We start from the raw sequence: 14,423 nt of genomic DNA, 5'->3' as shown, positions 1-14,423 counted from the left end.
AGCCGTTCTGACCAGTGAGGTGGGTGGGGGACCACTGGGGCTCCCGGGGGTGGTTTCCTGCCTGTGGAGACCCCTCCTGCTATAGCAAGTCAAGGGGGCAGAGCCAAAGCTGGGAGGAACCCAGGTTCGCAGAGTCCCTGAGCTGTTACTCCCAGAGCCGAGGGGCCTCCATGCTTGAGGCCGCTGAGCTGAGGCTGCTGTCGCTTGCTGCCCGGGACGGGCTCCCTGGCCTCCCTGCGTTGGGATCCTCCCCCTTCTCCTCTTGGAAGGGGAGCATCCCTACGGGGTGAGCCCTGGGGCTGCCCCAGGCCCGCCCCACGTGCAGGGCGTGCCCCCCAGGCAGCCCGTCTGCCCGAGCCGGCGAGCCCCCGCTCTCATTTTCCAGTACGAGGGTGATGCACTGTGGCCACCGTAGCCTGGGTCTGCAGGATCTGGACTCAAAACCCCATCCAGAGCTGCCTGTCCTGGGGCAGGCGGGGTGGCCGTCAGGAAAATGAGCTGCACCCCTGCCCCCAGGTCCCGGGACAGACATCTTGTCCTGAAAAGCCCCAAGGGTACGTTCTCAGCCCCGCGTCCTGATTGGGGTCAGGGAGATGACCTCAGCCCTCCCTGTTGCCCCGGGGACACCTGCCCCAGCTGGCGGCGTGGTCTCTGCCTGTCCCGATGGGGGCTGCCCGGCTGAGAGCTGCGCTGAGCGGGGCGCCACGCCTGCAGTTCCCCCGTGTGCCACCCAGCGTTGCCGAAATGGTTGCGCTGGGCCGTGTCACCCAGATCCAACCTCTGGGTTCCGGGAGCCATTTCTTACCAGCCCCCAGGACCGCCGAGCCCTCTGCCCGAAGGTCACCGTGGCGTTGGGCGTCACACACGCTATAGCGTCGCAGCAGTGTGCCACGCGTCTGTGGGTGCACAGGCCAGGCGATTGCTGAGCATGGTGGCCTGGCTGCGGCCTGCCCCGAGGACACGCCAGGTGATGGCTCTGAGCTCTCGTGAGCGCTGCACAGGCGGCTGTGAGGTGGGCTAAACCAGGCCCACGCGGTCTAGCCGCAGGCCATGTGGCGTCAGGGCCCACAAGCGGCCTGTGTCCAGGTGGCCCGGCCTGAAGTCCCATTTCCTCCGAGGACCCAGGGAGCCCTGTGGACTCATAGGTGCGTGGCCCTGCAGCTCTCGCCCGTCCCCAGAGCCTGGCTCACCCCGTCTGCCTCGGAGGAGGTGCACCAAGGGGAACAGAGTGGTTACCGTAGTGACTGGCCTGCCACCAGCCGGAGCTGGTCGGGGTTAGCAGGGCAGGAGGTGACCTCCCAGTATCCCGAGGGCTGGGTGGCTGTTAGTCTGGTGGCTGGTGCGTTTAGAGGCCGTGGGCTGAGTCGGTGCTGGTGGTGGAGTGAGACCCAGAGGGGAGGGTCCTGGGGGGCTCCTGTGGGCAGGGGAGTGACCTCAGGTCACGTGGCACATCTTCCAGGTGCTGTCCAGCCTCTCTCCGTCCTCCACCCTGTTCTGTGTCCCTGGCCGGTGGGGGGTGTGCTCCCCTAGGCAGCCACCTTCCTGTCCCACCCAGAGGTGACCCCCACCCCCGTCTCCCCATTAAAGACCGCTGTCACCTCGAAGGGGATCGGGAGCTGAGGCTGTGCTTCGTCCCTCTGGGCTCTGCTTCTGGGATGACTGCCCACCAGGGTCACCATGGAGGCCCAGGGCTGCTGCAGGGCGAGCCCCGGCACGGAGAGGCGAGAGCGCCCTTTAACCTCCTCCCCGCCCGTTTCCGGCTGGCCCCTTCCTGGGGTCGTTTTTCTTGGGGGCTCTGTGGTTAGGGGAAGAGGCAGCTCACAGGAAAGTGCATTAGAAGTGGGTGAACAGTGGGCCTCCACTCAGGAAACGGTTACCATAGCTGCTAGGAGCCACCCGACTCATCCCGGACGGAGCCCTCAGTCCAGTGGGGGTGACAGGACTTTTGGGGAGTCCTGGACCCGGCGAGGCTGGGCTGCCTGCAAAGAGATTGCTCTCGTCCAGACAGGAGGCGGACAGGACAGCCACGGCCGTCCCCCGAGTCCTGTTGCACTTGACGGTTTGTACCTGTTATCATAGTTAAACCTCACCACCCATAGGCCGTCAGTGACCTGGTGCCACAGAAAGCAAGTTGAGGCTCAGAGAGGTTGGGTGACTTGCCCCAAATCACACAGCAGCTGCCAGAGTCGAGATTCAAACCTGGGACCCCCTCCCAGGTGGCTCTTTCCTGGGGGGCCCTTGAGCCGAGGGGCCGAGCAGAGGTTTAATCTGGGGGTGTGTTTAATTCTCACCATTTAGGGCAGGCGGTGCTGGCCTCCCATGGTCAGTGGTGAAGTGTATTTTCAAAATGAATCCGTTTTAGTAAAGAGCAAGTCAATATATAGTACAAAATGTTAAGCAGATGAGTTAGTTGGTTCGGGGATGGGGCCAGCCTCACAGAACTGGTATGGACGCGCATGGTCCCAGTGTGGAAATCGCTCCCCTCTAACTTCCTCCAGAATCAAGGTGGGGCAGCATCCACGTCTCGCTGTTTCGCAGGCAGAAACCGCTGATCTCCTTGTCCCCGCCCCACCCTGAGCCGCAGTGGCAGTGGTTGTTTCCTTGTCTATCAGGCTTCAAGGATGCAACTAAGGGGGGAGGAGTGGATGGGTTTTCAGGGTCACCGGCCGGGCCCCAGGCAGGAGCTCTGCTGGCTGGTTGGTATGGTGTCAGTTGCTGCAGTGGGTTGGACTCCAGGAAGCCTCGATGGCTCAGGACCGGCTGGGTTAACTGAAAGCGCATGAATCCACTCGGCCTTCACAACCAGTAGATTTCCGCCTTGGGTGACTAGCAGTCCAGTGATTCTTAGTCTGCAGAGGCCGACGCAGGCCTTTGTAGTAGCCCCTGCAGCCCCCCTATCCAGGTGGTTTATCCAGCTGACGGCTGCCAGGCGTTTGCCCACTGGGGCTTTTCTGCTTTTTACCCCACACCAGGCATCGTGGGCTGGATGCACCGTTCGGTAGAGAGTCAGTGGGGACGGGTGCGGGGCAGGAAGAGACAGCCAGGCCGGTTTTCTCAGCCAAGCTGAGAAAACAATAAACCAGCCCAAACAGACCTGGGCTTGAATGTGGGCTGCACCGCTTAGCTGTGTGACCTCGGGCAGGTTAGGGAGCCTCGATTTCCCATCTGTAAAATGGGAACGTGAACGCCGGCAGTGAGAGGGGCTCACGTGGTCCACCCAGTGCAGACCCAGTCTCTCCCTCCACCTGAGGCTCAGTCTCTCCACGCCTGGTGAAGGTACACGTGATACATTTCTTACTATAAATCACAATATCACACCTGCCCACCCGCAGCTGATGGGACCAGGCCAGAGGATCAGACCCCAGGGAACCAGCCGGAAGCAACAGACTCAGTCACGTGGGAATGTGAGCCCGAGAGGTGCGGGGTGTGGGCTCAGGGGGAGGGTCCCGAGCAGAAAGGCAGCAGGGCCACGTGCTGACTGGCGAGGGCAGGGGACTCTTCTCCTGCCCAGTAAGATGTAGGTCGTGGGTGGACGTCCCGGGTGGGGGGTTAGCTGGCCGTGCTGCAGCCTCGGCTTGTGAGACTTGGGGTGGCTAGAGACCCCCCATGGCCTCCTCTGTGGCTCTGGAGAGGCAGCAGGGTGGGCGGGCTGGGGTCACGGGGTGAGGTGGAGCTGATGCAGGGGAGGTGCAGGAAGCTGGCCGCTCATCCTCAACCCCCAGAGAAGGGTGTCCTCATCGTCCCTCTCTGTGTACTGATGAGAAGTCAGAGACAACAGAGAGGTTGAGACACTTGCCTAATGCCACACAGTTGATGGCAGCACCAGAGCTGGAACCCAGGGCTGTCTGGCTGGAGTGCACGTGGGACGTGAAAGGAGAGAGGGCTCCCTGCTCTAATGGGTACTTTACGAGGAGATGGCGCTCAGAGGGACGTCCAGGAGCCGAAGGAGGGTGTCACAGAGCTCCAGACGGGGCAGTCCCCCGACTTTCAACAGCAGGGGGTGAAGCGAAAGGAATTTCTCCTAAACCCTCAGCGCCCCAGGAAACGACTTTGCTGGAATTCCCTGTTTCTTAAACTGCCTTTTTAACCATGAGAACTTGATGCCACTAAAAGCAAAGCAGAGCCCTCTCAGCTGGGCCTCGGCCAGGGACCCACAGCGCCCAGCGCCCGCTTAGCCTGATTTAACCTCGGGCTCTGTGGCCCCTGCCTGTCTCGGGCACTTCCCTCCCTCGGCCGGGGGTCCCTGCAAGCAGTGGAGCGAAGGCTCTGCCCGGGGAAGCAGGCCAAGTGCTGCATTGCTCTTCCTCTTGGCGCCACCCCTCCCCAGCACCCACCCGTCCGAGGCTCCAGCAGAGGCCCAGCTGGGAGTGCTGGGAGCCGTTTCCTGGCACAAGTGAACACCCCAACTCAAGCTCCCTCTGGCCCCAAATGAAAAATGTGGCTTGGTTAGCAGGGAAGCTCATGCCCGTGTCCCGGCTTACTGAAGGCCTGGCTGCAGCCGGGAAGCTGGGGGCCTCGGTACCGGCTGGCTTCTCCTTAGATGGGCCGACGGAGCTGCCCTCGAAGCCCCCCGGTGCCCGGTCCACGGGTCAGCCCACGGCCTGGCAGGCCTGAAAGGCCTGTGACCATACCAGCTTCCCCTGCCCGGCCTGGGGCCAGCGAACCCCTCTAAGCGCTCCACCACCAGCACTGAACTCGCCGCAGAGCCGGACTGGGCTGGGAGAGGAGGAAGGTGACATTCCAGGCACTTAGGCTGTCAGTAGCCAGTGGCTAGGGGCTGCAAGGGCAGGTGAGGGCTGCCGGCCCTGCCTGTGGCCGTAAGCTACTGTTGGGCTGGTGAGGGCGGCAGGAGCCCCAGAACCCCCTCCCCAGCTACTCCCCAGCCAGAGGGACGCCTGATGCACCCAAGGGCCGCTGCATGTCACCTGTTTGTGCAGGCGGACACTCGGAGGCCCCAGGGGGGCTGGGTGGAAGGGAACCCTGTCTCAGTCCCTCAGGACCTTGGGGTCCGCCAGTCCTGACTGTGGCCATGTGGTTTTGGTGACCCGGACAGTGGCTGTAACGTAAAGTGCTGGCTGTGAGCCTCAGACGATGTGCCCACAACACAGTCATGTTTGCCAGGGTCCTGAGACTGGTCTGTGGGGTTTGGGGCAAGTCCCTTCCCCTCCCCGAGCCTCAGCCTGCTCACCTGCCTGTAAAGTGGGGGAAGAGCCCCTCTCCAAGCCAGTAGCTGCTTCTGAGACCTCGGGCTGCCCGTCTCCTCTGGGCCCTTCCCTTTCCCAGATCAGGCGCTGGCTGGCCAGCCCCACACCCCATCCCGTGAGGCCATGAAGGGCTGGCGGCTGGGAGGGGGCCCAGTCAGGCACTCCTCTCCTGAGCACATGCCAGGTAACGTTTGGGGTTTCCATGGAAACTGGGAAGCAGAATACAGGTAAGCCTGAGATTGTGATTGTACCTCTCCTAGAGGAACCAAAGAAGCAGAGGCGATCGTAAATCGAGCTCTAGCCTTTGGGGTTGGGATTGCTCCACAGTCCTGAGCAGCGGTGCTTCCGTGAAAGGGGAGCCCGAGGAGGGAGGGAGGGAGGGAGGGAGGGGCGCCCGTGTCCCTCGGTGGACGCCCACCGGCATTTCCCGACGGGAAGGACAGCTGAGGGCCGCAGCCGCTGACCGCTGGGCCACCCTGCACAACTGACGCTTGGGAAACACCAGGCGGGCGGTGGCTACCTCTGCACCCAGCCTGTGCGAAGCGGGGGGCTAGGTCCCCCAGAAGCGGAGCCCGAGACAGGGACCCCGGGACGTCAGGACCAGGTAGGGCAAGGAGTTAGGGCAAGGTAGGGCAGGACCAGGTAGGGCAAGAAAGTAGTCTCGCTGGAGTCGTGCTGGGTCCCTCGGGAGCTGTGTGTGAGCAGTGCCGTCCGGCAGGCCCAGCTGGCAGCAAGGGCCCTTTTGTACCTTCTGTGCTCTGGGCTGGGCGGGGAAGCAACCCCCCAGGGGTGGCTGTGCTGAGGGCGATTTCCGTGGAAAGAGGCAGAGCCAGGCCTTCCCTGCCCGCTGCACTGCTCTTATGAGCTCTTATGAGCAGGAACGCGTTTCAGCCTGGAAACCACAGCCCGGGCGGTTGGGCCCTGCGAGGAGGGTCTCACCGGCGAACCGGAGCAGAGGCGTTTGACACGTGCCCCCCCATGTCAAAGCCCACCTCAGGTGGCTTCCAGTCATGGTGTTTGACCCAGTGTCCGTCACTCGGGATGCGAAAGGGGTGGCACGGTGGCTGGGTGGTGAATTCATTCTTGGATGTGCTGAGTTTGGGGTGACATCCCCGTGGAGACATTGGGGGCAGTTGGGTTCATGTGTCTGGACTCGAGCGGGATCTGGGCTGGAGCTGTCCTTTGGACCACCCAGGTAGAGATGGAGATGTTAGTTAGCTTCCTTTTGCTGCTGTAACAAACTAGCACAGAAATGGCGGCTTATACAACCCCAATTATCATCGGGTCTCACGGGCTAAAGTCAGGTGTGGTCAGGGCCACACCCCGTCTGGAGGCTCAGGGCGAATCCACTTCTCACCTTTTCTAGCTCCTAGAGGCGCCCGCACTCCTTGGCTTGCGTTCCCTCCTCATCTGCAGAGCCAGCCCTGTCACATCCCCTGCCCCATTTCCGCAGTCACGTCCTTGCTGGTGACCCTCCTTCATCCACACTGAGGGACCCTCTGATGCCATCGGGCCCGCCAGACAGCCCAGGACCATCGCCCATCTCAAGGTCAGCTGGTGAGCAGGTTCCTGCCGCCTGCACCCTTTGCTCCCCCTTGCAGCGTGACCTGACCTCATGGCTTACAGGGATTCCCGCAGGGACGTCTTGGGTGGAGGGGACACTATTCTCCTGACCCCAGATGGTACCTGGGGTAGTGGGAGGGGATGAAACCAGCAGGGAGTGTGTGCAGAGGGTGGAGCACGGGGGCCATCAGAGAGGTATAGACGTGGATCTGAGGTGGGACTGCAGTGTGGAGCTGGCAGGGCCAGCGAGGGGGCTGAATGGGGGTCCCTGGGGCTCTGGGACACGGAAGCCGAGAAGGGAGCCATGGGGCTGAGGGGCGCAGGCCCCCAGGGTCCCGGGTCTGCTTCAGAGTCTGTGCTGCTCCCTGGCCTCTGCGCTCTGCCTGGCCACCTCCGCCTGCGACTGTGACCGTAGGCTACCCAAAGAGGACAAGCTGACCGCGGCCGGAGGCTGCTAGGGAGTGAGCTCAGCCCAGGGTCTTGATGAGGAAGGGTGAGCGTGGAGATGGAAGCAGAGGCTGCTCCCTGCGGTCGTATGTAACCAACTGTGGGAACTGCCTGAGCGTCCCACCGGGGAAAGAGGCTGCAGCTGCTGCTTGTGTCCGATGGGCGGGGTTCCGGGGGGGCGGTATCCTCACAGCCGTACAGGGCCCTGTGCTGAGTGTCACTGAAATGCCCCGGACGCCCTGAGCTTTCACAATAGCAAGTCACAGAGAGCATGGGTCCCTTCCTGAAACCACGTGCGCTCAGAGAAAATCAGGAAGGACACGTGGGAAAATGCTGAGTGATGATTTCCGGGGGACTGATGCCGGGGGCTGCTTGCTTTCTCCCCGGTGGTGGTCTGTGATGACGGCCCCCCAAAGATGTCCCCCACCGTGGGGACCCGAAGCCAGCCGCCCTCCTCGCTCCCCCTGTGTGGGTGGCCCCCAAAGAGCACGGGTGTGTCCATCGGCCAGGCGGCTCTGCACCTGACCCTGACAGAGGGACAGACCCAGGTACGTGGGCACGTGAGCCGCCCAGTGATCTCAGAGGTTCGAGTGCTAAGTCGATGGGAACCTCCAAGGAACCGCTTCAGGGGGCATGATGGCAGGTGACAGTCCGGCAGAGACAGGAGCGGGTGAGGGAAGGGGTGCGGGGCCATGACCTGGGAGAGGGGGCAACAGGGCCAAGCCCCGGGGGGAGGGGGCTCGTGCCACTTCGGCAGCACAGAGCAGGGGCCTCCGGGAGCCCCGGGCCTGTGAGTGGAGTCGAGGCCCACGGCGGCTCCTGCGGGTGACATCGTCCCTGTCTTGGCCCTGCTCAGAAGCCTGGGGTCCGCCCGGTATCTCCTCCCCGACCCCAGGGCCGGTCAGCAGCCTAGCCCTGTCAGCGTCGCCACCACTTCTCTCTCAAGTCGCACCCCGCACCCCGCCCTGCCGGCCAGTCCCCACCCTCACGTGACTTTGGGTGCTGGGGTCAGCCTCGCAGCACGAAGCTTGAAGGACCTTGCTGGCGGGGTCCGCTGCTGTGTGCTCAGCACGAGGACCGGGTGGGACAGAGAGTGGACACAGCAAACATCGTGGACGAGGGGGCGGGTGCTGCTGGCCTGCATCTGCCACGGCGCAGCCCAGGCTCCCTCCTCCGGGCCCTCGGCTGTGCTCACGGTTGCTGATGGCCTCTGTCTGCGCAGGTCCCTGTCTGTGTCCTGGCCCCGCTCCCGGCTGGCACAGAGGGAAGGAGGCACTGCGGCCTGTGCTGGGTGCATCTCAGGGGCCAGACCCCTGGGGGAGGCTGTTGCGTGCCTCCCATGGCCGGCAGGACCTGGGGGCTGGGAGAGCAGAGCTGGGCGGGCGTCTGGCTCAGCACCTTCCTCCAGCCCTGCAGTGGCTCCCTGCCCCCAGCGACACGCCTCCCGTCGCCTTCCCGGAGGACACCTGTTGGGGCCTGGATTGGGGTGGTAGGGACGGGTTGGGGGAGTCACTGCTGGGGTCGCAGATGAGGGAGCCAGGCGGACCCGCCCGGGGTCTCGGCTCAGCCACTGAGAATGCGTTCGGGAAACTCCCTCACCAGCCTGCTCCTCAGCCTCTTCATCTGTAAAATGGGGCACTGGCCTCCCCCGTGGGATCTCGGGAGGGCGGGATGAGAGGCTGGTGGGATGCCGGTACCTGCTTGCTAAACGTGCGCATTCTGGGTGCACCAGGGGCTCACGATGACCCAGCGTTTGAGCTCCCGACGGGGAGCCTTCCCTTGGCGTCATTTTCCCGCAGGGATCCACCTACACCAGTTTAGTCTGACTCGGGCGCAGAGAATTGCCTGAATTGGAAGAGCAGCCCCGGGCGGCTTTAGGCGCCCTGGAAGCTGGTTTGTGCCGAGTCAGCTCCGCGGCACGTGAGCAGTACAGCCCCGAGGGCCGTCTCCCTGGGTCTTGGCTGTCCAACCTGTGCGGCGCTGTCCCCTTCCTCGACACGAGTGATGGAAACCGGGAGAAACGGGAGCGACCTCTGTGAAGGGCTGAAGGAAAATAACTGCCAATAAAACCCCAGTGGTTCCTTCCTTCTTTGGGAAAAATCAACGGGGGATGTCAAAGGTGCGTGGAAGTGTGAAGAACCTAGAACAGTCATGGCGATCTTGCAAAAGCAGACTACGCTGGAGGGACTCACTGACAGGGTTCATCCCTGTGATAAAGGGGCGTAATCGAGCCGGGGAGGTGTTGGCACCCGGACAGGCAGCCAGACCAAGAGGGCGGGACATCCAGTGCAGCCCCCAAGTCCCTGCGCTGATGGGGGAGGAAGGCGCCTCTGCAGGGGAAGCGTGCACTTTCCCGTTCAGGTGCGTGTCTTTGGGAAAGTGAGCCTCGCCCCCGGCTCTCCGCACACCCCAGCTCAGTCTATGATGGACGCAGATCCGAACGTGGAGGTCAGAACAGGAAGCCTTTTGGAGGACAACGTAGAACACCATCTTCAGGGCTCGGGTGGGCGGGGGGGGAAGGCAGAGGTTTCTGCACCGGGACACGTACGTGAGTCCTACTCATAAAGACAGCATTGTAAGTTGGGCTGTAGTAGAATTAAGGATGTCGCCCATCAAAAGCTACTGGTAAGAAAAGGAACCAGCGAGGTGAAAACGGAGGTGTTCACAGTACGTACAATGGACAAAAATATCTGAATCTACAATAAAGAACAACTGCAAACCATTAAGAAAAAGGCAGATAAAACATACAAACGGGGAAAAGGCTTTAAAGAGACACCTCAGGAAAGAGGATATTCAAAGGATCGGGAAACCTGAAGAGATGCTCAGCTTTCTCAGGCTGCGGGGAAATGCAGATTGAACCACATGCAGGGTCATTCAGCACCCAGCAGAAAGAAGTCCTGAAATACACCAGACGTTCCAAGTGCTGCGGCAGCTGGAGCTTGTGGGGCGCCGCTGCCGCTGGGGCAAGCGGGTTCTGGCGCTTTGAGCCAAAGTTTGGGTCACACCATCTGGCAGCATCTGCTGGCCGGCGACTCAGCACTCCCACTCCCGGGTGGACACCCAGCAAAAACGCGCACGTCGGGCACCCACTGGAAACCACTTAGGTGTCTCCAACAGCGAGTGGCCGACCTGAGTGCGAGGGAGAACCGCACAGCAGTGACACGGCCTCGCATGGCACACAGCGTGGGTGGGTCCTGGGCGCAGGACTGCTGCGCGGGGCAGCCGGACAGAGATGTGTCGTGTGTGCCGCCTTTGAGAAGGTCCCGCCCAGGCAAGGCCATCTGTGCCTGCGGGAGAAGGATGTGCTGCTTTCAGGAGGGATGTGGTGCTTGCGGGGGGCGGGCAGAGGCCTCAGGGCGCAGGTGCTGGTCTATGTTTTCTGATCTGGGCAGCGGCTGCACGGCTGTGGCTGCTTCATGAAACTTCGTCCAGCTGCCCAGTGAGCGTACTTTCTCTAGCTACTTAAGAAATTTACCAAATACTCCCCCCAACTCAGGGCTGCGCAGTGAGTCAATTCACAAGACTCCCCGGCACACAGGCATGTTGGGAGGACCACGTGAGATGCCCGTCCACATGCACCGGGACTTCGAGTTCGTTTATTTAACAAATACTCTCAGAACTCCTGCTCTGGGCTGGGTCCTGTTCTAGGCTCGGAGGAAGCGATCTCGAGGAATCCAAGCTGAGCCCCGCCAAGCTGACCGCTAGGAGCTCACCATCCAGTGAAGGGTGCCCGGTGACTCGCACCCTGGGTTCTCACTCTGTGCCAGGCTCTGAAATGGTGCTGCAGACACAGCCCCTGTCCCCACGCTGCTCCTGGGCTGACGAGGACTCAAAGGTGACAAGTGTCACCAGGGGCAGAACCAGGGCCGTGGGAGCCCAGAGGAGTGTCGGACCCAGGCTGGGGAGGGGTGAATCTGGGAAGGCTTCCACGGGGAGGTGACCCTGGGATGAGCCTGAAGAACGTGTAGGAGGCTGGGGCTGGACTGGGGGTTGGTGTTGCCTCTGGGCCAGGGAGCAGGGTGTCCCGCTGCCTGCAGTATTCTTTCACCAAAATACTCATGCAGCTCACTGCCTGCTCCCTCTCAGGCTTGGCTCAAATATCCTCCCTTGGGCCAGATGATCTGAGGCGGTTCACTTTTGCTTCTAGAAACAGGACTTTGTGTTCTGCCTGGCTGGACTCCAGGAGTCCGGCCCAGGGCCTGGTATGTCCTAGCAGCTCAAGAAATATTTGTCTAGCTGATGCTTGGTCAGCTGGCTGACGTAGCGGCCAGGACCTCCGTGCTCTGGGCCGGCTTTTCTGTGCTTGTGAGATGGGCCTTTCGGCTAAAAATATGCCAGATTTTGCTGCTGGTGCTCGAGGTCCCAGTCTCAGCACTAACACTTAAATGTTCTGTGATTTTGGTCAGAACATGTCTCTTCTCTGAGCCCTGGTTTCCCTTGTGTTTCAAGGGAGCTACACGTGCGCCCTACGCTTGGTCAGAGCCCGGCATACAGCAGGTGCTCAGCGGCTGCAAAAGACACTGTTATTTTGTACGAGGCCATTTATTGGAAGGATTGGGCTGCCTGAGTCTTGGCCAGTCAGGGCCATGGCCACCGGCTTCAGCATGAGCACCCCTAGAGGCCGACACGTTGACCGGCACAGCCGGCGAGACCCTTCTGTGCCGCTTGTCTGGGCTCAGATCTCGTGACCCGGAATACACCGCAGGCTGCCTGTGACTACCCCCGCCTGCTACCTACCACCCCCAATCCCCCGCTCCACCCGGAGGCCGCCAGCTGCACCAACATTGTCTTCTATTTGTAAACTGTCTGCTTTCCTTCTGCTGAAGACAAGAGAGACGTAAGTGGTGGGAGCCCGGCCCAGACTCTCTGCAGACAGGACAGACCCCTCCTGGCCTCTGTCCCTGACGGCCTGGCCTTCGTGCTCCTCTGGCTTCCCTGGGGCCTCTTACGCAGCCATCAGGAAGGTTCCCTGCGGGTGCCGAGGCTGAGGGGATCAACTGCTAAGAGGGAGTCTCGAATAAGCTGGTTTCTATTCCCAGGAGGTCCCTGAGCTGGGGAGTTTAGGGGTGGGGGAGAGGAATGGGCCGACAGAAAGGAGCCTGGTTCTGTGTGAGAATGAGACACCCTGAGTCCCCGTGTGGCGGTGCGGGGCTGCGGCAGCAAGGCCCTCAGGAAAATAGACCCTCTTTTTTCTTACGCGTTCAGATCGGCACTTCTCAAATGATCTATGGGGAAGAACGGTTTCAAAAACGTCCCAATCTGTCAGAGCAATACCTTTGGAAAATATAGTAAACTGTTAGAAAATGAAATAAAAAGATAGTCCTTCAAAAGACAGGCTCATTTAAAAATCATTGTTTTAAGATTTAACAACAAAGTCGCTTTGTCAAGCTGTCACAAACGTTTCTGTACTCTCGATCTCTCTGCCTTTTTCCCCGACAAGTCACAACGGTTTGCCGAGGGCTCTGGGCCAGGGCTAGCTCAGGGTCATGCTGGCCCAGCAGGGTCAGCCTCAGGAAGATAGCTTGTGCTTGGCCTGGGATGGTGAGTTGCCTGGAGCTGAGAGGCCTGAGGGCCCTGGGGGTTGGGCATCCTGTGGAGCTGCAGGCCCAGGTCCACCTGGGGCCACTCAGCGCCTGAGGGGGGTGGCTGGTGCCATTGTGACTATTGTGACCCTGAGAGATGATGGGGGTCACGGGCAGAAGTTTGCAGGTGGATGTGCTGCCTCTGAAGACAAGGAAGATGGTTGGGGAAGGAAGGCTTAACTTTGGGAAGGGGGTTCCCTTTGGACCGTGTGAAAAGTCAGTCTGATTAGACAGGTTTACATTCTTTGCTTTTTACGCTGTCGTGTCTTTTAATTTCTTAACCTTCGGAGGGAATTTCATGATTCTTTACAACTTAGGCAGGAGGACCAAAGAGGGAAACGAGGGGTGGGAAGATAAATGGCAGTGGGGTTTGCCCCTTGCCCCTCTGATAGCCCAGGGCAGCCTGGCAGCATCAACAGCACATCGAGAGGGGCTTGGATGGCTGTGGTGGGGCCTGGGCCTTGGACAGAATGTCTGTGAGCTGCCTAGGTAGGTTCACGGGGCCATAGGGAGCACTGGAAAGACCCCTCCTCCAGGAAGGGAGCAGTGGTTCCAGGGACAGGATGGGTCCTATAGGTAAACACCCCTATGTTTGCAGTACTCAAGAGGGAGGATAAAGCTGACAGTTGAGGCACATTCATAGAAGCTACCACTTATTGAGAGCATTACATTCTCTCATTCAATTTCCATAACGGCACTGCAAATGGGGACAGTTACTTCCATTGTATAGGTGAAGAAACAGACCAAGAGAAGTGAACTGACTTGCCCATGTTACACAGCAGGTAAGCACCAACACATTGATTTAACCTGATCAGACTCCAGAGTGCAGGCTCCTTCTGGTGCACCACACTGCCTTTTATTACGACTGAGCTCACAACACAAACGCAGACATGTTCAGCCAAGGTTGAAGTGCACTGGCTTATGCAAAAGGGGAAACTGCCTTCTGCATTCCTTCTGTGGAAATGGAGCCTGACTTTTTGTTCCCCTTCCAGTTCCAGGCTGTGAACTCCAGGAAGAGAGAGACTGTGTCTTTCTTGATTACCACTGAATCCCCAGTGTCTGGAATGGGTTTGGTGCATAACAGGTGCTCCATAAATGTTTGTGGAATGAATGAATGAATGTACCTGTGGGGAAGTAGGATCTATCCTCACAGTTACTCATCTTTCCAGCCATCCATCGTCATCCATCCATCCATCCATCCAACCACCCACTCATCCATCTATCCATCCATCCTTTATCTACCCACCATCCACCTGTCTATCCATTCACTCTCCCTTCCTTTCTTCCTCCTTCCCTCCCTCCTACCCTCCCTGCTTTCTTCCTTCAGTCCAGCAAGATGTTATTGAACCAGGGACCTTCCATGTGCTAAGCACTGTGTTATCCCAAGCGGTGACATTTGCGGTAATGTAACCTTGTAACGGTGTAACCCGCGCTACCAAGCAGACAACTTCTTGAGAAGCCTGGCGTCTCTCCTAGCTGATTTCAGACATTGCATGAGGGCTTAGTGTACAGATGGAGCATATTCTTGATGGCGATGCTCTGTCACCCAGTTCATCACTGTCTGGAAAGAGAACGAACTTGAACAACTGCAGAAGGTGCCTAGTACTGGGTGACCGGTCATAATTAC

This window comes from Leucopleurus acutus (genome assembly GCF_964270905.1).
Source record: "Leucopleurus acutus genome assembly, chromosome: 4".
Taxonomy (NCBI): domain Eukaryota; kingdom Metazoa; phylum Chordata; class Mammalia; order Artiodactyla; family Delphinidae; genus Leucopleurus; species Leucopleurus acutus.
The sequence above is the reverse complement of the archived record's forward strand: the minus strand, read 5'-3'. Positions refer to the sequence as shown.